The sequence below is a fragment of the Cucurbita maxima genome, unplaced genomic scaffold (genome assembly GCF_002738345.1).
Source record: "Cucurbita maxima cultivar Rimu unplaced genomic scaffold, Cmax_1.0 Cma_Scf00024, whole genome shotgun sequence".
In the NCBI taxonomy this organism is placed as follows: Eukaryota; Viridiplantae; Streptophyta; class Magnoliopsida; order Cucurbitales; family Cucurbitaceae; genus Cucurbita; species Cucurbita maxima.
The window spans coordinates 2,078-29,060 of NW_019272040.1; the positions used below are offsets into that span (position 1 = coordinate 2,078).

The 26,983-nt window shown below is 34.3% G+C and overlaps 1 pseudogene; it reads left to right on the forward strand.

The window, feature by feature from the left end:
* LOC111497702 lies at nt 1–26,075 on the forward strand (annotated as a pseudogene).
* The last annotated feature ends 908 nt before the right edge of the window (nt 26,076–26,983 follow it).

Here is a 26,983-nt window from a genome sequence, read left to right on the forward strand (position 1 = left end):
ATGGGTCATTATGCAAGAAATTGTCGAGCCAAGGAAAAGGTGGAAGAAACGATCAACCTAGCATTGGATGACACAACAAACGGAGGCATTCTCTTGATGGCCCAAAATGAAGAGTTGAACACAAAAGGATACGACGGCGCGAAAGACGATGGCGATAGTCGTGAGGTAGTGAAAACTGTTGGAAATGAGGTGATGCGCAATGGATGTGGCGAAATCCTAATAGCGAAGACAAGAAAATCGAAGAAAGATGAACAACCGGATAATAGAGAGCCCGAGCTCGAAGAGAGAGCTCCAATGGCCAGAAAGGCAACTTGAGGAAGAAATAAGAAAGAGGATAAGAATGGAAGAGAAAATAGAACAAGAAAAGAAAGAGTTAGAAAGGAAGGTTGAAAGCTTAGAGAAGGAAATTGCTGAGTTGAGTGAGAGTTCCTCCTATCTCAAACAGGAGAAGGAAGAGAATGGGAAGGTAATCTCTGAACTTGTAAAGAAAGTTAAAGAAGGTGTAGAGAAAGAGAATGCCTTGTTAATGAAGATTGATGCTCTAGTGGACGAGTTAGTGAGGGAGGAGAGACTCACTCAACGCAAACTTGAATCGAGTCCAACAGGAGGCAGTGAATTTACGACACACGATTGAGATACTTGTGATAAAGCAGAAGTGGAGGAAGCAAAAATGGAAGTTGAAAAAATTCGTGGACTTTTGAAGGGAATTGAGAAAACTGAATGAAGCTATGACGTTTGAGTTGAGCGTGGCTGAGAATGGGAGAAATGAGGAGTTGGTGTCTCAAATGGGTTGTTCTCGAGAAACTCCAAATGAAGTCTCATCAGGAAAGGAAAAACTCAGTTTGTCGTTCGAGGACAAGAAGTTGAAGAAACCACGATTGAGCTCGAGAAAACGAAAACAGCGCAAGTTGAATCATTGAATATAGCATTTAAGTTTATGGGAGAGTTTTGTTGGGAATAAACTTAAATGAAAAGGGTAGTTTTCATTTTTGTTAATTTTAGTAAGCTTTGAAATTGAGTGGTTGAAAGAAAAGGAAAACGAAAAATGAAAGGCCAATAACTATTTCAAAAATAGTGGGTTAAGAAATGATACATATGGGATAGCCATTTTTAGTCTTTAGAGAACCTATAAATTAGGTTGTTTTCTAAAATGCAGAGCAAGTAGAGTAAAAGAGCAAAGAGCAAAAGTGTAGAGAACAAAAGTATAGAGCAATAGAAAAGGTTTTTCGGAATTCTTTGTCTCCTTGTCTCAACCCTCTCTACATCTCCTTCACAGTTTTCGTGAGTGTTATTTTAACAAGTTAGCTTCAGAGCGAGCTTTTATTTCTACATCTGATATGGTGATAAATGTTGTTTCCTCTCTGTCTTCCTCGACCATCTTGATCTGGTTATATCAAGAGAAAGCATCCTTAAAAGACAGCATCCCATGTCCAGCGGTGTTGTCCACCAGAACATCGATGTGAGGAAGAGGAAAATCTTCTTTTGGGCTTGCCTTAGGCATCTTTGGACTCATAAAACCAGCTTTCAATTTGAGGGAAAAACTGTTTTCGAAGAAGTGTGACCATCCAATTAAATCTCATTACCCCATAGATTTGTTCTTTGGAAGTTAGGAGCGTGACTCGATAGCGCAAGCACAAGACCTTTGAATGCAAACAAAGAATAGTGAGACCGCATATAAAAAGGTCAGGAACCCAAGCTGACCTTATTATTATTCAAAGGGGAAAGTTTAATAAAGGGTAGTAGGGATAGGTCTTTCCAGTTGGATTCATTAATGCAATGGAACTCAATCACTTAAGAACTAGCCTTGGAAGGAAATTTTTATTCAAATCATATAATCTTTTAGAAGCTGGCATCACTAGTTGACTCCTCCTCGTTGACTTCAGCCTACCCACCCTTTCGGACTACCTTTCCTTACTTTATGGCTTGCTTTCCTGCCTTCGGCCTTCAGACAGTATGCTCTAGTTGTTGCTGGCAACTCTTAGTTGAATGCCTTGCTTCGCCCTACAGCTAGTGGAGACACCGACTAATAAGATTGACGAGAGCAGAACACATGTTGTGGTCGAGACAAATGATGATTTTCTTACTCATCCTTCTCTTCTTTCTAGGCCTGGACTAATGCTTCCTTATGTCCGCCATTAGCTTAAGGCTAGTGTAATGAAGGGCTTCCTCACAAGAAGCTTTATAGTCAAGGGGTGACACAACTTGTTTACCTTTTCTTTTTTCTTTTCCATACGTTAAGGTCGTTCGAGCAGAAAACTTTTAGTGCATACTAGATGACGCTTAGTCCTTCGGACCTTTCAATCTCGCAACTTTAGTAGCTAGGCGTTCACACGCTTTAAGGGCTGTTTCAGGTATTGCACTAAGAAAAACTCCTGTCGTTGCAAAAGGTAAGATTTTAACTCAAGCTATTTCTTTAAAATTGAAAAAGAGGAGCAACAAAGATCAGCCTTTTCAGGCGTATCGTGTAGGAGCTCGAAAGCTGCGAAAAAAGTAGAGCTGTAAAATCGGTGTGGTAAGGTATTGGAAGTGTTTAGCAAATTGAGAGAAAGACAAAAAAAAAGAGCATCGTGCTATACTGGCAAAGCTTTTGCAAAACGAGGTAGGTAGCTTTCGCTAATGAGAGATGGTGATAAGATAAGGAATCACTATAAGGGGAGAAAGATTCGAATTACCTTGTTGATCGAATATATCAAGGCAAGAACATTGTTTGAGATTCGAATCACTTCATAAGCAAGATCAATTATGTCTACCTTGAATGATTCTTGTTGATCAAATATCTCAAGTCTAGAACACTTGACTGAGATTCGAATCACTCCACAAGCAAGATTGATCATGTCGAGCTTGAATGATTTTACATGCAACCTAAACTACATAGAATTGCAAAGAAACTTAGTCATTGGCTAAAGAAAAGCACAAAATGCTTCTTTTACTATATTTTTCAAGTCTACTTACAAATACAACATACATGGCTTCATATAGCCTCCAAAATGAAACTATTAAAGGCATTCCAAGAGTTGTAACATTCATACTTAATGGTCAAAATTAACCATTATCTCATTGTAACCTAAAGTAAATTAAAAGTCTTAAAATACATTAATAAAATATAATTACTCTAAATTGTAATCCACCAAAAATTTATAACATGAAACTTCATTCTTCTTCAACGTGGCATGAATTGAAATATCTTTTGATAATTTCAACAATATTTTCTTCACATCTTCATTGAAGCATATTGTATAATTGATGTCTCTTGGTTCATATCAAATGGGTTTGGGAGATTAGATTTCATAATTCATGGAATTAGTTTGATCTTTATTAGTTTCTTTTTAAAGCAGCATTCTCCTTCCACTTTGATTGAGCTCGACCCCATTTTAGAATCATGGAAGACTCTCCCAGAGCTGCGAAACTAACAACTCTTTTATAAAGTAGAATTACCTACTTTTACACGAATTTTCAAGCTAAATGAGATAATAGACTTATATCATGATATCTTTTTCTTCTTGATTCTTCTTTGAGTTTTTGTATAAAAAAAACATATATATCTCGGGTTTATTCAATCCATTAATCTAAATAACTAAAACACAGAATCCCCCCTTTTCTGTTCATAGAATTGTAACAAAATCAAATACCGCAAGCAAAGGATTGTTCATGGAACTACTATCGAGATTCTTTGGACCATATTTCCTAGTCCTTTAGCTATCCCAACAATGGGGGATAACAACCGCTTATGCGACCACTCCTTCTGAGGAAGCCCTATGAATCAAGGACACGGAAGACGCGATAATACGCCTTCTAATTCTTTTGATATTGATTCTTTTATTCCATTCTAATCTTTTACATAAACTCTTAAGGAATTTACTGATATTTCTTCTTTCGATTTGGAAATGAAAATGAAAGCAAAACTCACAACCACGTAACCATGATCACATTTCAAAGTGAAATCTGAACCTTTATAGGAGAGGAGAGTCGAAAGAGATTAAGCGAAGCTCCTTCCCCTCTCTTTTCTTTACCTTTATCACAGAAAAGAAGAATCTTCAACAAATCACATTCAACATTAATGAGAGCTTACCTTTCTAAATCATAAGGAGAAAGACAAAAGAAAGATGAATGAGACTTAACTCCTTTACCTATTTACCGAGAAAAAAAAAAAGAGATAATAAAGGGACCCTTGCAGCTCCTGAACCTTTACACTCGATAAAAGTAAAGAGATGAATGAGACTGAACCTATCCTTTCTTTACCTTTACAGTGAAATCAGGGAGAGGAAATCCAATCATAATAAAAAATCAAAGAACAAAAGATGAATGTGAGTTTACAATTCAAGAAGATTCAACGATCTTACGGAAAGAAAAGAATAAGAAAAAAGGTATGAAAAAGTCTAATTTCTTGAATAATCTATGAATCCATTTGACGTTCATTATTATTCTATACATAACTGTGATTTAACTCTATTCCTTGACCTGATTCAACGAGGGTTTCACTATCTCTTTGATTAAACGAGGCAAAGCATATTCTCCTCTTCCCTCTCCCTATTGGTTACTTAAGAAGGCTATTGGCGTTTTCTCTCTAACGGACTGAGCTCCGGAACCTATCCTTTACAGTGTTTGAAGGGAGAGATAATTCAGATTAAATCCTTCCCTTCTCCTTTACCTTTATCAAATGAATGAGACTGAACTTCACTCCTTTTACAATTTTAAATCATAAGAAAAAAAGAAAGGAAAGAAATGAAAGAAAGAGAAGCTCATTAACCTCTCCAACTCGGTTTCACAATTTCATTGCCCAAACCTTTTCCTTTCGTCCTAGCTTGGACTTTACTTACGGTCTCGAATCAAAGATTCTCTTCACCTGTTTGAACAAGGTAAAAGACAAAGAGAAAGTAAAGAGTCAACTAAAGATGAATGAGATTGAACTAATAAACCTCTCCAACTCGGGTTTCATTATTCGAGAACTTTGTCTTCGTCTTCGCTCCTTCACCTTCTTTTACCTATTTATTCTTTCAATGTAAACTTGGTCTCACTGTTATTTTCCTCTCCCCCTTTCTCTTTTTCTTCCTTAAATCAGATGAAAGTAAGGACAACTAAGAGTTTCTAACAAGGAAATCATTATGAAAACAAGAATCTTTTATCATCCATTTATTCTTCTTTTTCAGAAGTCAAGACTCAATCGAAAACCTTCCCCTGAACCTCTATTCCCTGACCTTCTTTCACTCGGTAAATAGGCTTCTCTCCTGAACCTCGTAAACTATCAGTTTGCTTCGCTCCTTCCCCTCGTATTTCAGTATCTCGCTTTTAAATTTCAATTCTCATTTTTCCTAAAGCATATAAATCTGGAATTTTTGTGTTCAATATTTTTATTTCATCATTTAAACTAGAAGATAACTTCTAAATTTTCCCGAATTCTGTAAAAAGAAACTAGATCTTTCTCAAATCTTCACGACCATTCTCTTTGGAATTCATTTTGTGTGTTGAACACGAGTGTTCCTGAATGTAAATTCATTGAATTGAGTGTGTGAGGTTCAAAGCATATAAAAACTATTGTTTGTACAATCATGAACTGAGGGGAGATTAATGATCTAGTTGAAGAAGTCTAGAAGAATGAGGAGGAACTAGAAGATGGAATTCATTTGGTACTTATTACAAGAAGACTTCTTAAAACTCAAGTTACGGTGAATGTTGTCAATGATCAAAGAGACAACCTATTTCACACGCGGTGTTTAGTCAAGCGGATTACTTGTAGTCCTGTCATTGATAGTGGAAGTTGCACCAATGGAGTAAGTACTATGTTGATTAAAAGGTTGCAAATTCCAACTCAAGATCTTCCTAAACCTTACAAGCTCCAATGGCTCAATGCTAGTGGAACAATGAAGGTAGTTTCACAAGCTTTAATATCTTTTACTTTGCGTATAAGGATGAAGTTCTTTGTGATGTGTTACCAATGCATGTTGGAGACATATTGCTTGGCCGACCATGACAATTTGACGGGAGGGTCATGTATGATGGTTACTTGAATATGTATTATTTTGTAAAAGATGGTAGAAAAACCACTCTTGTACCTTTGAGTTCTGCAAATGTATTTGCTGATCAATTAAAGTTGGAGGAAAAAAAAAAGAAAGAGTTTGAGGAAAAAGAGTTGAAAGAAAAACCAGAGTTAGTGAAAAAATAGAGAAAAATCTGAGAAAAAGAAAGAATAATGAAAAAAAAGATGAAATTGAAGAGAAATGAAAGAGAGTTATTTGGCTACCATTGGAGAGGTGAGAAGGTTTTCATAAAAATCTATTTTTGTACTTATGTATAATGTTGGATTTTTGGTCTCTGACTATAACAATTTGGCTTTGCCTAGTGTTTTCAGCCTCTTTTACACGAATTTGAAGATATGTTTCAAGATAAAGAAATACTTCCCATTAGAGGTATTGAATATAAAATAGACTTCATTCTAAGGATTGTCATTCCTAATAAGTCAGCTTATCGAGTCAATGCAACTGAGACAAAAGAAATTCAAAGGCAAATGGAGGAGCTCATGGAGAAGAGCTATATACATAGAAGTTTGAGTCCATGTTCTATATGAGACTTATTGGTGCCAAAGAAAGTTGAAACTTGGCGCATGGGCATGGATAATAGAGTCATCAACAAAATCACTGTAAAGTATCGACATCCTATTCCTGGGCTAGACAATAGGCTTGATTTATTGCATGATTCATGTTTATTTATAAAAATTATTTTGAAATTTGGATATCATCAAATTAGAATGCATGCAAGAGAATGCATTCCATTTTCTTAGAAAGAAATTAAGCAATGCACCATTATTTGTTTTGCCTAGCTTTGATAAAATTTTTGAAATTGAATGTGATGCATGTGATTTGGTCATACGTGCTGTTATAATTCAAGATGGAAAGCCCTTAATGTATTTTAGTGAAAATCTAAATGAGGCAGCATTGAACTATCCTACCTATGATACAAAATTGTTTGCTTTAGTTCATATATTGCAAGTGTGGCAACACTACTTGTGGCCTAGACAATTTGTGATCCACTTTGATCATGAAAGCGTGAAGTATCGGTCAAAACAAACTGAACCGTAGACATGCAAAGTGAGTGAAATTTATTGAAACATTTTCATATGTCATCAAATATAAGCAAGGTAAGGATAACATAGTAGTTGATGTGTTATCTGAAAGGTACAATCTCTTTACTTCTTTTAGTGCAAAAATTCTTAGATTTGAGCAGATTACAAAATTATATATAGATGACCAAGACTTCAAAACTATTTGTGCATCTTGCAAAAAAAAAAAAAAAAAAAATAGATGGGATGATTATTCTGTGTTTCATAAATCTTTAATTAAGAAAAGTATGCTTTGTATTCTTAAATGCTCTATAAAAGATTTGGTTTTGAGAGAAGCACATGGTAGTGCCTTAATGGAACATCTTAGGATTAATGAAGTTTATAAGATGTTCTTATACTTCTTTTGACCGAAGATGAAGCATGATGTTCATAAGTTTTGTAGCCAATATTTTAAACACAAAGAAGCTAAATCTAGATCATAACCAAACGGATTGTATACTCTTTTGAATGTACTTGATAAGGCAAACCTAATCCTCAGCTCAACGATCCAAGCTTTTGTTGAAGCAAGAACCCTTGAATCAAAGTAATTAACATCTCTTTATACGAAATTTGGATCAACCAAGAGATAAGGCTAGAATTAGATTACCTCTTAGGATCGAAGATCTAGAAGCAAGATTTGGAAACCTTGATCTAAATTGAGTCACTCCACAATCGAACTTGATCAAGGCTTGATTGAATGTCTCGGGTGCAATTCTACTACAAGAATTGCTTGAAAATTAGAAATGACAAATATGATGCTCTAATTTCTAAGGGAAACATCTCAATTTGAGATCTGAATTACATTCATCCACGAATCTACCTTTTACATAACATATTGTGGGTATTTATAGTCTCTTTGACTTTTACATAATTTATGAAATTAAAAATAATTATTTTTAACAAATATTGATGTGCTCGAGTGGCTAATGCGATAGGTTTGAAATCAATTGAGTTCTCTGTGATTCGTCCTCGAATCAGAAAAATCATATACCTTTTTTCTTCACCTCCTTTTGAAATGTTTTGATCAAATTTGCATATTTTTTTGAATCTTCATGACATTTTTTGAATTTTTTGAATCTTCATGACATTTTTTGAATCTTTGGCAATAGGTCCATTTGAAACACCGTGATTCTTATCATCTTCCCCCTCTTCAAAAGGATTCGTCCTCGAATCAGAAAAATCATCACTTCTTTCCTTCACCTCCTTTTGAAATGTTTTGATCAAATTTGCATGCTTCACTCACAAAAATATTAGAAGAAAATTAGAAGGAATAGGAAGCAAATGAAGTGTATTAAATCTATAAACTACTTTCTTGAAGAATAAGTCAGCAGCATGTTTTGCATCATCCTTTCGACTCATTTTAATAATATATTTGCCACAACAAAAATACCATATTTACTCTTTTTAGTGTGCAGTAAACCAAGAACAAATTTTTATAGATATATTATCCAAGGTTTGTTAGGTACATTCAAAGGAGTATAAAATCTGTTTGGTTGTGATCTAGATTTCGTTTCTTTGCGTTTAAAACATTTTCTACAAAACTTATGGACATCGTGCTTCATCTTTGGCCAAAAGAAGTTTTTATGCAACATCTTATAAACTTTATTAATCCTGAGATGTCCCATTATGGCACCACCACATGCTTCTCTAAAAAACAAATCTTTTATAGAGCATTTACGAATACAAAGCATATTTTTCTTAATTAAAAATTTATGAAACACATAATAATCATCCATCGCTTTTTTTGCAAGACAAGATGCATAAATAGTTCTAAAGTCCTGATCATCTGTATATAATTATGTAATAGGCTCAAATCCAAGAATTTTTGTAGTAAGAGAAGTAGAGAGATCGTATGATATGAACCAAAAGACATCAATCATACAATATGCTTCAATGAAGATATGAAGAAAATATTGTTGAAATTATCAAAAAATATTTCAATCCGTGGCACATTAAAGAAGAATGAAGTTTTATGTTATAAATTTTGGGTGGATTACATTTTAGAGTAATTTATAGTTATTGTATTTCATTAATGTATTTAAAGAACTCTTGAAATGTCTTTAATAGTTTCCTTTTGAGGCTATATAAAGATATGTATGTTGTATTTGTAGGGAGACTTGGAAAATATATATAAAGAAGCATTTGTGCTTTCTTTAGCCAATGGCTAAATTTATTTGCAATTCTATGTAGTTTAGGTTGCATGTAGAATCATTCAAGCTCGACATGATCAATCTTGCTTGTGGAGTGATTCGAATCTCAAACAAGTGTTTGAGATATTTGATCAAAGGAATCATTCAAGTTAGACATGATCGATCTTGCTTGTAGAGTGATTCGAATCTCAAACAATGTTCTTGCCTCGAGATATTCGATCAACAAGATAATCTGAATCTTACTCTCCTTGTAGTGATTCCTTATCTTATCATCGTACCTTTTAAATAACACATGAGCTACCATATTATCTTTACCTTGCTTATACTTTATGACATACGAAAATGTTTCAATAAATTCCACCCACTTTGCATGTCTACGGTTCAGTTTGCTTTGACTCTTCACATACTTAAAGTTTTCATAATCCAAGTAGATCACAAATTCTCTAAGCCATAAGTAGTATTGTGGCACATGCAATATATGATCTACAAACAATTATTTATCATAGGCAGGGTATTTCAATGTTGCCCCATTTAGTTTTTCACTAAAATACACTAACGGCTTTCCATCTTGAATTAAAACAACACTTATGACCAAACCACATGCATCACATCCAATTTCAAAAATTTTATAAAACCTATGCAAAACAAACAATGATGCATAATGAATTTAACTTTGTCTCTATCTAATGCTACTCTACTTTTACTAATTATGAAGCCAATAGAGTGAACTTTTTCCACGTAAAGACTACTCTTATTAAAATTAAATTTCTCTATTCTGTGTAATCAAAACTAATTTAACATGCTTCACATGCTCCAACAAAATCTTTAAATAAATTATAATATCATCAATATAAACAACAACATGTTTTCTAAGATATTTTCTCAAAACATTATATATTAAGCGTATAGTTGTACGAGGAGCATTAGTTAACCTAAAAGGCATAACAAGTCATTCATACAATCCAAACTTAATATTGAAAGTTGTTTTCCATTCATCTCCTATGTGCATTCTAATTTGATGATATCCAGATTTCAAAATAATTTTTATAAATAGACACGATTCATGCAATAAATCAAGTATATCGTCTAATCTAGGAATAGGATGTCGATACTTTACCGTTATTTTGTTGATGACTCTATTATCCATGCATATGTGTCAAGTTTCATCTTTCTTTGACACCAATAAGTCTCGTATAGAACATGGACTCAAACTTTCTCGTACATAGCCTTTCTCCATGAGCTCCCCCACTTGCCTTTAAATTTCTTTTGTCTCGGTTGGATTGACTCGATAAGCTGGCTTATAAGGAATGATAGTCCTTAGAATAAAGTCTATTTTATGTTCAGTATCTCTAATGGGAGGTATTTCTTTATCTTTAAACATGTCTTCAAATTCTTGTAAAAGAGATTGAAAACCACTAGGCAAAAATAAGTTGTTATAGTTAGAGACCAAAAATTCTCCATTATACATAAGTACAAAGATCGATTTTTGTGAAAACCTTCTCGCCTCTCCAACTATAGCCAAATAACTCTCTCCCCCTTTTTTCTTCAATTTCATCTCTTTTTTCATTTTTCTTTTTTTTTCTTTGATTTTTTTCTATTTTTTCACTCAACTCTTGTTTTTCTTTTAACTCTTTTTCCTCAAACTCTTTATTTCTTTCCTCCAACTTTAATTCATCATCAAATACATTTGCAGAACTCAAAGGTACAAGAGTGGTTTTTCTACCATCTTTTACAAAAGAATACCTATTCAAATAGCCATCATACATAACCCTCCTATCAAATTGCCATGGTCGGCCAAGCAATATATCTCCAGCTTGCATTGGTAACACATCACAAAGAACTTCATCTTTATATTTTTCCAAAGTAAAAGATATTAAAGCTTGGGAAACTACCTTCATTGTTCCACTATCATTGAGCCATTGGAGCTTGTAAGGTTAGGATGATCTTGGGTTGGAATTTGCAACATTTTGATCAACATGGTACTTATAACATTGGTGCAACTTCCACTATTAATGACAAGACTACAAGCAGTCCCCTTGAAAAAACATCATGTGTGGAATAGGTTGTCTTTTTGATCATCAACATCATTCTCCGTAACTTGAATTTTATCAAGTCTTCTTGTTATAAGTGCCAAATGAATCCCATCTTCCAGTTCCTTCTCATTCTTTTGGACTTTTTCAACTAGATCATTGATCTCTCCTCCATTTTCCTCGTCTTGGTTCATGATTGTACAAACAGTAGTGAAATATGTTTAGGACCTCTGCTATGGAAATCAATTCAAGGGAAAGTATGGAACAGATTACCTTGATGATCAAGATCAAGAGTAAAGAAAACTCGTTTCTAAACTCGTGATTCGAATCACTCCACAAGAGCTCTGATCAATACCACTTAAATGACTCTACATGCAAGTTCTAAGCACAAGAATTTGCAAAGAAATTTTAGGTCTCAACAAAGCTAAAATAGAAATTCTATTATTAATTCCAAAATCTGATGTCTAATCAAAGAAAAAAAGGCTTTATATAGCATTTACAACCTTAACCTATGTGATACATAACTCCCAAATTTAATGGGCTAGTAAATAAGAAATACCCATAACCTTCATATTAAAATGGCTAGTTAATGGTGGAATATAGTAACCTATGTGGGTTACAATATAATCTTAACTTCTATATTTAAAATTAGCTTAAATATAACAAACAAATAGTTAAACTATAATTAAATAATGCAATTAATAAAATGTGCTTATTAGTCTCCTTTGACTAGTTTCATAAATTAGTTCATTAAATGCAACTTAAAGTTCATTTAATTCATCTCTTTCTTGAAGCTCAACTTTGCATAACATATAAGGGAGGTCTCCAACGTCTTCTAGAATTTCCTTTGATGAGCTCACCATAGCTTGAATATACCTGTATAAGGTTTGTTGTAGCTTCTTGGCTCTCATCCTTGTAATTGGACCTTGAGGTATGAAAATTTCTTGGTCGTGGTTCATATCATTAGTTGCATTTAATTCATCTCTTTCTTGAAGCTCAACTTTGCATAAAATATAAGGGAGGTCTCCAACGTCTTCTAGAATTTCCTTTGATGAGCTCACCATAGCTTGAATATAACTGTATAAGGTTTGTTGTAGCTTCTTGGCTCTCATCCTTGTAATTGGACCTTGAGGTATGAAAATTTCTTAGTCGTGGTTCATATCATTAGTTGCATTTAATTCATCTCTTTCTGGAAGCTCAACTTTGCATAACATATAAGGGAGGTCTCAACGTCTTCTAGAATTTCCTTTGATGAGCTCACCATAGCTTGAATATAACTATATAAGGTTTGTTGTAGCTTCTTGGCTCTCGTCCTTGTAATTGGACCTTGAGGTATGGAAATTCCTTGGTCAAGGTTCATATCAACCTCAAACACTCAACTCACTTACACTCAGGGACACTCGTGTTTATACATACAAAGGTAGGCTGTTTGGGAAAGTGACTAAATTATGATCAAGGTAGGCTAATATATCGGTAAAGCAATTCTGATAGTAGTAAGTTATTCAAAGCAATCCAGATAAGTTAATTATGAAATAACAACAAAATAAAACAAGAAGTGAAGAAACAAATAAGAGACACAAAGATATTTTGGGATCGAATTGCACACTGAAAAAAAAATGAATTCCAAATAGAATGGTTGTGAAGATTTGAGAACGATCTTGTAACAACCGGGAAAAATAAAATAAAATAGTAATAATAATGATAATGATAATAATAATAATAAATAAATAAATAACTAATAAAAAAAACATTTGGTAACCGATCCCTCCTCCTTCCTTCAATCTCTCACCACTTCTTCCCTAAAAATAAATCTGGCAACAAATCATGAATTCCTTTTGTGTAAAAACAAGGTAGATTTACCTAGAATTTCTTCCTTACTACAAAAACAAATAAAAAAAAAACAAAAGGTTTAAGCAAATTTAGTTCGGCCGAGGAGATATGTCATTTGAAGAGGTCAGTTAATAAGTGAGGGAATCAATACAAGGGGAATAAGATTCGGATTACCTTGTTGATCGAATATCTCAAGACAAGAACATTGTTTAAGATTCAAATCACTCCACAAGCAAGATCGATCATGTCTAGCTTGAATAATTCTTGTTGGTCAAATATCTCAAACACTTGTTTGAGATTCGAATCACTCCACAAGCAAGATTGATCATGTCGAGCTTGAATGATTCTACATGCAACCTAAACTACATAGAATTGCAAAGAAACTTAGCCATTGGCTAAACAAAAGCACACATGCTTCTTTTGCTATATTTTCCAAGTCTACTTACAAATACAACATACATGACTTTATATAGCCTCAAAAATGAAACTATTAAAGGCATTCCAAGAGTTGTAACATTCATACTTTATGGCCATAATTAGCCATTATGTAAATAAAATCTAAAGTAAATAAAAAGTCTTAAAATACAATAACTCTAAATTACTCTAAATTGTAACCCACCCAAAGTTTATAACAATCAAACTTCATTCTTCAATGTGGCATGAATTGAAACATCTTTTGATAATTTTGACAACCTTTACTTCATATCTTCATTGAAGTATATTGTATGATTGATGTTTTTTGGTTCATATCATTCTCCACTTCTTCAAGAGGATTCGTCCTCGAATCTATTTGTGAAACTTTGCTGCAAAAAATAAGTTATGGAAATACAAAGGACCTCATAACACTCTCTCACGTGTATACACTCAAGGAATTTTAGGCCACTCTGTTTGCACTCATTTACACAAATGAATCTCTCATCCTCACCTCTCAAATTTTCTAGTAGAGCCCAGATTTGATTTTTTTTATTTTGGGTCGATTAAAAACTAAAAAGATAAAAACAAATTGAAAAGAAATGCAAAGGAAACATATATCCGATCTTGAGCCTTAAGCTCTGATACCAAATGATAAGATATGGAACCACTACAAGGGGAGTAAGATTCGGATTACCTTGTTGATCGAATATCTCAAGGCAAGAACATTGTTTGAGATTCGAATCACTCCACAAGCAAGATCGATCATGTCTAGCTTGAATGATTCTTGTTGATCAAATATCTCAAGGCAAGAACACTTGTTTGAGATTCGAATCACTCCACAAGCAAGATTGATCATGTCGAGCTTGAATGATTCTACATGCAACCTAAACTACATAGAATTGCAAAGAAACTTAGCCATTGGCTAAACAAAAGCACACATGCTTCTTTTGCTATATTTTCCAAGTCTACTTACAAATACAACATACATGACTTTATATAGCCTCAAAAATGAAACTATTAAAGGCATTCCAAGAGTTGTAACATTCATACTTTATGGCCATAATTAGCCATTATGTAAATAAAATCTAAAGTAAATAAAAAGTCTTAAAATACAATAACTCTAAATTACTCTAAATTGTAACCCACCCAAAGTTTATAACAATCAAACTTCATTCTTCAATGTGGCATGAATTGAAACATCTTTTGATAATTTTGACAACCTTTACTTCATATCTTCATTGAAGTATATTGTATGATTGATGTTTTTTGGTTCATATCATTCTCCACTTCTTCAAGATGATTCGTCCTTGAATCTATTTGTGAAACTTTGCTGCAAAAAATAAGTTATGGAAATACAAAGGACCTCACAACACTCTCTCACGTGTATACACTCAAGGAATTTTAGCCACTCTGTTTGCATTCATTTACACAAATGAAGCTCCCATTCTCACCTCTCAATTTTTTTAGTAGAGCCCAAATTGAATTTTTTTATTTTGGATTGATTAAAAACTAAAAAGATAAAAACAAATTGAAAAGAAACGCAAAGGAAACATATATCTGATCTTGAGCCTGAAGCTCTGATACTAAATGATAAGATAAGGAATCACTACAAGGAGAATAATATTCAGATTACCTTGTTGATCGAATATCTCAAGACAAGAACATTGTTTAAGATTCGAATCACTCAACAACCAAGATCGATCATGTCTAGCTTGAATTATTCTTGTTGATCAAATATCTCAAACACTTGTTTGAGATTCGAATCACTCCACAAGCAAGATTGATCATGTCGAGCTTGAAGGATTCTACATGCAACCTAAACTACATAGAATTGCAAATAAACTTAGCCATTGGCTAAAAAAAACACAAATGCTCCTTTTATATATTTTTTCCAAATCCCTTTACAAATATAGCATACAAGGCTTTATATAGCCTCAAAAAATGAAACTATTAAAGACATTCCAAGAGTTGTAACATTCATACTTTATGGCCATAATTAGCTATTATGTAAATGTAACCGAAATTAAATAAAAGTCTTAAAATACAATAACTCTAAATTACATTAAATTGTAATCTACCCAAAATTTATAACAATCAAACTTCATTCTTCTTCAATGTGGCATGAATTGAAACATCTTTTGATAATTTTGACAACCTTTTATTCACATTTTCATTGAAGTATATTGTATGATTGATGTCTTTTGGTTCATATCATCAGTAGTCGTATGTTAAATCTTCCTCTTATTTTATTAAGTAATATTAAGTTGGTTACAATTATTTAGTTTTGAATTAGAGATTAAATGAAAAGAATTTTGTATGAGTTTTAGGAAATCACAACCCATTATATTTTAGATCCTCTTGAATTGTTGGAAGGATTTAGGTTGTCAATAATTGTATATGAATTATAGAATGAATTATAGAAAAAGAATATAACCAAATGAATCGATTAAATTAAAAACTAAGAATATAATTGTTAACTAAATTAGTAGGAAGACAAAAGAAATAAGCGAAATAGAGATGGAAATCCAGAATACTCTCATAGAGAAAAAAAATAAAAATAAAAAGGGAAGATTTGGAAGTAGGACAATAATATCCCCAAAATAATTACAGAGAAGAGGGAAGATTGAGGAAAGATTTGTTGAACATAATTTTAAAAAATAAAACATGAAATATCAGAGGGAAAGGAACTCCATCAAATGTCGTTTAACAGTAAATATTAGAATTTAACAATGGCCAATATAAATTAGAGAAATAATTTTATCGAGTTCAAACTTGAAACTGATGCCATGGGCTCACATAGGTTGACTTGGATTTCAATGGACTTTCATTAAGAATAACGATGGAACATCTACCTAAGCTAACCAGGTAAATGACCTTACTATCGGCATGGTTATATTTGATGTTGACACGTGCCCCGTGATTCTGCACTTGTCATATATATTGATATGTGTGAATTTCCTGTGAATCGATATGCTTCCTATATGTTATGTATATGTTATAATATGTGAATTGTATGATAATAATTACGGTACGATGTGTTCAAGGATATGTTTGAGATAGGATACAAGAAGGATGCACAAAACGAAATGTAATAATAGGAGTAAAATACGTTCATGAAACGTTAAGGTTAGGCTACATATCGGAGTGATATGGAAAAGAGAGATTGATGGAAGAATACGGTTAGGTTACGGGTAAAAAGGGATAGGTTTGTGATAGATTGATTGAAAGATAGCGTTAGGATTGATAGAACGATAGCATTATGTTACGTTTTTGTGATGATATGACTAAGGTACGTTCACGTAATGATATGTCTGTGATAGATATAAGAACGTTAAGGCTATGATAAGTTAGAGAACGATATGACTACGAAATGTTTACGTTATGACTTGTTTATGATATGATACATTGTGATGCAATATGTCATGGTATGATGTGTATATGATGAAATGTTATGTTAAAAGCATAAAACGTTATGTTTGGTCTCTTAAATTGTGTGTATACAGCATGATATGAATGACCTGAAATTACGATAAATGACATGAAATTACGATAAATGACATGAAATATAACCCCATTAGAATTATGTATGATTTGAGAACTAAAGAATGAAAAACGATATGATATGAATGATGAATGATATCTGAAACGATATGAAAAATGATTTGATATGTACATAATGCTAGCGGAGTTATATCAAAGGATAATGAAAATGGAAAAGTTTTGGGACCTCATGCATTATGTGTGCTCATGCATTTGGGGGGATACCCCTATCCCATCACGAGGGTACGGACGTATACATCCAATGGCAGGACAACGATCGTTATGTTTTGCATAGCGCTGCCGTGACGGTTACTAGTTCTAACGGGTTCCGACATAATGGGCTCCTAGAGTATGCCCACCGGATAAGGAAAGTGGCCCAGTGGTGTGTGAACTAGCTGGTGAGCCCATACTCGCACGTATGGACTGTGTGTAGAGCATATGATACACGTCCAAAATTATCCGTTAGGACAGCACCATAGGGAAAACGAAACAAAACGAAACGAAAGATAGGTCCCATCATTTCATTGCATGTGATTGTTGCATTTAACCCTAATAGTGGGGTCACTTACTGAGTATTTCTTTAAATACTCAAGCCATGTGCTATTACATTTTTCAGGCTAAGGTAAGACATTTCTGTACGGCTGATGACGGCATCGCAACTCGAGACCATAACACATGCATAGGATAGTGGTATTTATTTTCTTAGACTGAGGCTAGACTAGGATGTTTTGAACTTAAACTCTTATTCATTTTATTTAGTCTTTAGTTGTGCCGTTTTAAAGATTTTTGAAACACACAAGTCCATGGCTGTGTTTTAAGATAAAAGTTATGTTTTATGGAATTTAAATGAAATATTCCGCATTCAATGTTTATGATACGTATACAGTAGCGACCTTAAATTAAGTAGAAAATTTCGGGTCGTTACAGATCTAGCTTTCCTTTTTACAGAATTTGGAAAAATTTAGAAGTTATCTTCGGTTTTAAATGATGAAAAAAAAAACAGAACACAACAATTCCATATTTATATGTTTTAGGTAAAAATGAGAATTGAAATTTATTTGATTTTTAAATAAAGGTGCAAATTGTTTTTAAGAGGAAATAAAAACAAAGTGGACAATAAGAAGAAAGTGGAAGGATAATAAGAACGGTGAAAATGGCAGCAAGAAAATAAATAGATAGATTTAAAGAAAAGATAAACACTGAGAAATGAAAGATAAAATCAATTCTAGAGTCGGCCACAAGATGTAAACCAAGGTTCTGGTACCAAATTGATTCAAGGATTTGGAAACCTTGTTCTAAATTGAGTCACTCCACAATCGAACTTGATCAAGGTTTGATTGAATGGCTCGAGTGCAATTCTACCACAAGAATTGCTTGAAACTTAGAAATGACAAATATGATGATCGGATTTCTAAGGGAAACGTCTCAATTTGAGATCTGAATTAAATTCATCCATGAATCTACCTTTACATAACATATTGTGGGTATTTATAGTCTCCCGACAAAAGTTGTTTGTGGACGGGATTTATTCTGATCCCCTTTAATCTCCAAAAGAATAAGTCAAATTGACCATTTGACTTTTACATCATTTATGAAATTAAAAATAGTTATTTCTAACAAAAATATTGATGTGCTTGAGTGGTAATGCGATAGGTTTGAAATCAATTGAGCTCTCCACCAGTTGATTTGAATTATGTTGATATATTTTTTGAATCTTCTTGGCAATAGGTCCATTTGTAATGTGATTCTTATCATACCTAACAAACCTTGGACAAGGTAAGGATAATATTTTTGTTGTGGTAGATTACTTTATTTTACAAAATATATTTTCTCCCTATTCCTTCTATATTTTTGTGAGTGAAGCTGACAAATTTGAACAAAACATTGCAAAAGAAGGTGAAGGAGAGAATTGAGAAACAAAATAACAAAATTTCTCTATTTTTTTCTGATTCGAGGACGAATCCTTTTGAAGAGGGGGGGACAAATCTTGGACTAATATATCTATGAAATTTGTTCTTGGTTTACTGCACACTAAAAAGGGTAAGGATAGTGTTTTTGTTGTGGTAGATAAATTTATTAAAATGATTTATTTTATTGTATGCAACAAAATGCATAATGCAAAGCATGTTGCTGACTTATTTTTAAGAAAATAGTTTATGGATTTAATCCACTTTATATATTTTTGTGAGTGAAGCACGCAGATTTGAACAAAACATTGCAAAAGGAGGTGAATGAGAGAATTGAGAAACAAAATTTCTCTAATTTTTTCTGATTCGAGGACGAATCATTTTAAAGAGGGGAAGATGAAAAGAATCACTCCTTAGCCACTCAAGCACTTCAACATTTGTTGTAAAGTATTATTTTTAATTTTATAAATTATGTAAGGGTTAAACCCTTCTCGTGATCAAAGATATGAAATTACCTTAATATTTTTGTAATGCTCATTCTTGTCTTTGTTGTTGTACCCTTCTTTCTTGTCTATCTTCCAACATTCCTTAATTGCTTGAAGAATTGTTGTATTAAGATTTGGTATTGGTGGTACTCCTCCATTTTGTGACATTTTGTTATCAGTAATAAGGACCTCTCCATAGTTCTCACAAAAATTTCACTCAGGGATACTCGTGTTTAACACTGAAAGGTACGTTTTGGTACTAGGTCAAGAATGTAAAGGCTCATTTTTTTTTTATTATTATTATTGGTGCAATCTTGTTTTAAGCTTGATTATAATCAATTCAACAATAACTCTCACAAGCTAAGACTAGTATCTCAGGACCAAGAGCTTGAAAATTTTGAACAAACTCAAATAAATGATAAGAACTGAATATTATTTTTTTTCGAACTGATTTTTCTTCTTCTTCTTCTTCTTTTTGATAATTTGAAAGAGACTATAATTGACAGAAAAAAAATAACAGTAAAGATATTTCACCTCTAGAGCGGCCAAAGAACATCAATCAAATGTTCTGATACCAAATTATAAGAGCCAACAATGTTGGATTTTGCAAAGCTAGAGGTCCTTTTAGAATCCTTACAAACATTCACAAAGAAAGCTAACTTAACGAATTGATTCAAACCAAGAGCCTGGTTAGAAGATGACTCACTCTAGAATTAGCTTGATCAGAACTAATTCAATGAATTGGTTTAAACAACAAACCAAAAACAAGGTTTGATAAAGAATAACACCAAAAAGGTATCAAGAAAACATGAAGGTTTTGTTTGTATTCTACAATGATCCTCAAGCATGAATATTACATGCCTTTAAATAGGCCAAAAAGATAACTCAAACATAATGAAGTTCATCTACCAACTACAACTACAACTACCAATCAAAGCTAATAAATATAAATTGAAGAAAAGAAGCCATACATAAATTGTCTTAATTGGTAGTTCAACTACCAAAGAAAAAGTCTTCTAATCACTTTCCAATGTTAGCCACTCCAATATGTTCTAGATTTGATATGCTAACGCAATAAAGATTTTTGGGCTTAAAAGTCTTTGTTTCAACTTGTACACTAACTAGCCTTTGAAGATGCAATGTATAGGCCTCTTGAATCTTCTTAACCTTGCTTCTTGTAATCGGTCCTTCGAGTACATGCAAAGGGTCAATAGTTAATTTATATCAAAGCTTCTTCACAGGAGAAAATCTTTCTTCATAATCAATCCTACCCCATTGTGAGATGTGAGAAGTCACGAGCAACCAATTGCGCCAACAAGATCAAAATAGAGCCGTCACTCTTGCGCTTCACCTGTCATACCTTGACTACACAAAACGAGACAATTCGATTGGCTTCACAACTTTTGGTAATGGGACAAGTTCCCATGTCTCATTCTGATTTAAGGTGTTTAGGTAGAAATCTCCTCTTTCATCGCATTCTCCCACTCTTTCAGACCAACTGCTTCTTCAAATGAGTTTGTGATATGATAAGGAATCACTACAAGGGGGGTAAGATTTGGATTACCTTGTTGATCGAATATCTCAAGGCAAGAATATTGTTTGAGATTCGAATCACTCCACAAGCAAGATCGATCATGTCTAGCTTGAATGATTCTTGTTGATCAAATATCTCAAGGCAAGAACACTTCCTTGAGATTTGAATCACTCAACAAGCAAGATTGATCATGTCTTTACATAGCCTCAAAAATGAAATTATTAAAGGCATTCCAAGAGTTGTAACATTCATACCTTATGGTCATAATTAGCCATTATGTAAATGCAACCTAAAGTAATAAAAAGTCTTAAAATACAATAACTCTAAATTACTCTAAATTGTAACCCACACAAAATTTATAACAATCAAACTTCATTCTTCTTCAATGAATGTGACATGAATTGAAACATCTTTTGATAATTTAGACAACTTTTACTTCACATCTTCATTGAAGTATATTGTATGATTGATGTCTTTTGGTTCATATCATTCTCCACTTCTTCAAGAGGATTCGTCCTCGAATCTATTTGTGAAACTTTGCTGCAAAAAATAAGTTATGGAAATACAAAGGACCTCACAACACTCTCTCACGTGTATACACTCAAGGAATTTTAGGCCACTCTGTTTGCACTCATGTACACAAATGAAGCTCCCATTCTCACCTCTCAAATTTTTTAGTAGAGTACAGATTGGATTTTTTATTTTGGGTGGATTAAAAACTATAAAGATAAAAACAAATTGAAAAGAAACACAAAGGAAACATATATTTGATCTTGAGCCTGAAGCTCTGATACCAAATGATATGATAAGGAATACTACAAGGGGAGTAAGATTCAGATTACCTTGTTGATTGAATATCTCAAGACAAGAACATTGTTTGAGATTCGAATCACTTCACAAGCAAAATCGATCATGTCGAGCTTGAATGATTCTACATGCAACTTAAACTACATAGAATTGCAAAGAAACTTAGTCATTGGCTAAAGAAAAGCACACATGCTTCTTTTACTATATTTTCCAAGTCGACTTACAAATACAACATACATGGCTTTATATAGCCTCAAAAATGAAACTATTAATGACATTCCAAGAGTTGTAACATTCATATTTTATGGCCATAATTAGCCATTATGTAAATGCAACCTAAATTTATAAAAAGTCTTAAAATACAATAACTTTAAATTACTCTAAATTGTAACCCACCCAAAATTTAACAATCAAACTTCATTCTTCTTCAACATGAATTGAAACATCTTTTGATAATTTAGACAACCTTTTCTTCACATCTTCATTGAAGTATATTGTATGATTGATATCTTTTGGTTCATATCAGTTTGGCTCTTCCACTTTTTGGAGAGGCACAAGACTGTGAAAGTGTCACAATGTCCGCATAGCTGGCTTCTGTATACTTGGAATTGATTGGGCTTCCTAATCCTTGTCGATCTTCTACGTCGGCTATCAAGCACAGTGCCTTCAACAGGGATCCTCTTGAATATCTTGTTGCTCTCTTCTAGAGCAGCATGCATCACTCTTTCTTAACGAGCCACAAGCCTTGGGCTTTTTTTTTTTTTCTGACAAGAGGGCTTCATGTAGCTTTTTTGACTCAGATTCAGAGTGACTCACAATAACTGGCTCTTGTGCTCGCATACAGAAGTCTAGCATCTCGTAATCCGGTAGTACTACATTTTTGGAAGATCACCATGATGATGCCTCATCGAAAACGATATGTGGAGATACAGATTTTGTAGTCGGATCAATGCACCTCAACCTCTGCGGATCGTAGCCGATAAAGATGCACTAACTAGCATATCCACCTTCTTTTCCAACTTCCTCCGTAACTGCTCAGAACACCTAGCAGACGTAACCAAAGACTTTTCAATGTTGGTAACGAAAAGCTAATTTTGCTTGGAGTTTCTTTTTTTCAAAACTATGGTTGTACTTTCTTCGCATGCATCATGCTTTGACAAGTTTCGCCCTTCTTCTTTTCTGCAAGTCCATTTTGTTGTGGAGTGTGTTGTGTGAGCAGCTAAACGGATGACGGACCTGAAAATAATCATTAAACTCCTGCAACGTGTTTTCTCTACCATTGTCAGTCCTCAGGCATCTTATTCTTTGATTGAGTTCATTTTCCACCCCTCTCTTGAGGATCTTCACTCTCATTTCCTTGGCCAGAGCACAATGTCAACAAAGTAATCATTTGATAACCCTCTTATTCTTTCTCTTTACAGTTCTGAGTTATTTGGGTTTTGTCTTCAACACCACGGATTTCCCATCAGAGGACTAGAGAAGGCCGCCAGCTGCTCGTTAGCAGCAACGCTATCTGAGTATGAGTGTGTTCTAGTGTTTGAAAGGGGCGGTGTTCCATACGAAAAGCCTAATATGATGAACGAACTAGGCTTCCTCACCACTCTCATGGAGGTCAATGCTTTCGACTCCCCGGCGCAAGCCTAAACCTCTGAAGACGGCGTCCCCAATGCCCGAGGCTGATTTCTTGACTGTAGTAGTGCTATTAATGCCCGGTTCTATAGTCAAGTCGATCAATAATTCTACAGAAGGTCAAGGATGAATTAGGACCTCCAAGTGGTAAACCAATCCTATGAGTGGGTTGAGAGGGCTATCGTCTTTAGATTAGGCCGGAGCTCAAGAATTGGCAATCAGCAGTCAGAGATGGGCTATTGGAAGCCGGTGTTGATCCCTATAATGGGTTGACTTTGGATCTTTCAGTGGGTACCAAGATTGGTGGTTCGACATTTGACAATTCTGGTCGTAGACATAGTGTTGTTGATCTCTTCAGCTATGCGAAAGCTTTGAATATGAGAGTGTATATATTTCTTTGCAAGCTATGCAAGTATTGAAAGAATTCTTTTAGCCTCTTCTTTGTCGATCGAAGCAATCGGCAATTGGGGTTGTTTTTCATGACCAAAGAGGACCATGCAATGGTGCGTGAAAAGGGAGAGGTGATCCTTTGTGCTAGGTCTCTCGGAAGCCCATAGCTTCCGATTCTGAGTGGCATTGGACTGAGGTCGTCCCTCTCATCGTGGAGAATTCCTCTGTCTCATCACTTGTCTTATGTCGGACAGTTCCACTATGATAACCCCCAAAATGGCATCTCAATTGTGCCCCCAATTCCATTGGAGCACTCTCTAATACAAGTCGTGGGCATAACCAATTCAGGGATAGGGGCTTACCTTGAAGCAACTTCCAATGTCATACCTTTTGTCTCCCCTACTTGCTCTCTTTTCATTCAGAACCCAGCTTCACCACTCTATCTCACTGTGGCCACCCTGATGGAGAAGATTACTGGGCCACTCTCCGTTCACTCCAGTTGCCATCTACGGATGTCAGGGTTAATTCAATTGTACGATTTAATTACTTTAGTAATCCGGGTGATGTAGAGCGGTGTGGGAATGGCACCCGCAAGATCGATGACGTACTGAGAAGCTGTTCCATGGAGGATTTCCAATTCAAGGAATGGTTTGGGGGCCGAGATTGAAGATACGTGGGGCCTGCATTGCCCGTTGATCAATAAAATGATCGGCTGATAGGAGAGTTTTGTCATCGCACAGTGAGTCCTATATTGCACTACTAGGTGGATGCCTTGTGGGCAAGGTAGTTGATTGCGATTTCAGGGTTATGGAATTGATGCTTTTCGAGTTGTTGATGGTTCGATATTCACTGTATCACTAGGGACCAATCCCTAGTCCCCTCTTTTGATGCTTGGATGGTCAGTGTCTTTGTTGTTATCTGAATGCTTGAGTCTTTTTGTTTGTTTGTTTTGGCACATATCTTGGTATGAAAATATTTAGAGAGAGAATGATTGAGAGTTGACCACTTACCTTGTTGTGCCAAAAGGAGCTATAAGCGGACTTTGCGGCTAATCTTCTAGCCATTTACCAGTATTTCCTATTCTGCTTCTGTTTTTGTGTTTTTTATTCTCCTTTCCCCTTGTTAATTTCCACAATCAAATCCGAACGAATAAGAAATTGGTGATTCTCCAATTAAGAAAAAAAGATTGAAAAGACCCTCTCGGGTTTATCTTTCATTTGCCAGTTCCAAATCTTCCTTGTCAGTCAACAACTGCACCATTTTTCTTACAGGATACCGAGATGAGGCGAGATATCATTGAGGAGGCCAAGTTAAAGAAGATAAGGTGAGTGAATAAGGTCTGAAACCCAATATGAAAACATTTCTGCTCGTTGCCGGACCGAGAAAAGATGTGGGAGCAATATCACTCGATCACAAAAAAGGATGCACAAAAGGATAAATTCTTTCCCTCTCTTTCCCTTTCTGTCAATTACTTGGTATTTTTTTCTTCTTTGCCCTTCCCTATCCAGCTCAAGCTGATTAAAAAAAAATATATCATTTTTTTTTGGAAAGCATTCTGCCCCTCAATCTTGGACATTTTGGCAAGACTTTCCCTACCCTCCTGGGGATTCCAGTCACGAATCCCAAACTTTTCGCTCCCACCAGCTGGCTGTTCCTTTTGGCTACCCTCACTCAGGTACTGACGATGAACACTAACCCAGTCTCGACGAAAGAAAAGGAAAATTATTGCAACTACATTAAAAATCGAGATTTCTGACGTGAACGGCTGCTTTCTTGGAACTAATTCATAAGGGGCAACGTGTGATATATAAAAAAAATATAAGAAGAAAAGATATGCAGCATCAACTTGGTGCTCATAATATCTTTCTCAATGTTTTTTTTTGTATAAATTAGGGATTCTTTCTGATATGAACCCAAACGAGCAATTACAAGAAGCAATACAAAGAAGATTCAAGTATCAAATCAAGAAAATAATAGAGTAGCTGACATTGGAAAGTGATTAGAAAACTTGTCGTTGGTAGTTGTATTACCAATTAAGACAATTTATAAATGCCTTATTTTCTTCAATTTGTATTTAATAGCATTTATTAGTGATTTGTAGTTGGTGGTTGAACTTTATTATGTTAGGGTTATCTTGTGGGCCTATTTAAAGGTGTAATATTCATGTTTGGGGATCAATTGTTGAATACAAACAAAACCTTTGTGTTTTCTTAATACCTTCTTGATGTTATTCTTTTTCAAACCTTGCTTTAGGTTTGATGTTTAAACAGATTCATTGAATTAGTTTCATCAAGCTAATTTTGGAATGAATTGTCTTGGTATCTAAGAGTGACCATCATAGATTCCAAGTTCGATCTAAGAGTCATTATCTTCTAACCAGCTCTTGGTTGAAATCAATCCGTTAAGTTAGCTTTCTCTGTGAAAGTTTGCAAGGATTCTAGAAGGACCTCTAGCTTTGCAAATTCCAGCATTGTAGGTGCTTATCATTTGATATCAGAGCATTTGGTCGACATTCTTTGGGCGCTCTAGAGGTGAAATATTTTTATTGTTATTTTTTTTTCTATCAATTTTTTCTCTCTCAGATTAAAAAAAAAAAAGAAAAAAAAAGAAAGAAAAATTCTGAGAAATATATATATATATATTCCTGATCTTATCATTTATTTAAGTTTGTTCAAAATTTTCAAGCTCTTGATCCTTGAGATACTAGTCTTAACTTGTTAGAGTTGATCGTTGAATTGGTTATAATCAAGCTTAAAGCAAGATTGCACAAAAAAAAAAAAAAAAACCAGCCTTTACATTCTCGACCTAGTACCAATAGCCTACCTTTGAGTGTTAAACACGAGTGTCCCTGAGTGAAATTTTTGTGAGAAGTATGGAGAGGTCCCTTGATAACAAAATATCACATAATGGAGAAGTAGTACTACCAGTACCAGATCTTAATACAACCATTATTCAAGCAATTCAAGGTATGATGGAAATGATGATGGAAGATAGACAAGAAAGAAGGGCGCAACAACAAAGACAAGAACAAACATTACAAGAAGATGAAGGTATAGTAGTACAAGAAAGACAAGTTGAAGAAAGATGGAGAGGAAGAAATAAGCATGCAACCTAGAAGGATGGAAAGAGTACATGAAGATAAAGATGGGGGAGTTAAACTCAAAATCCCACCCT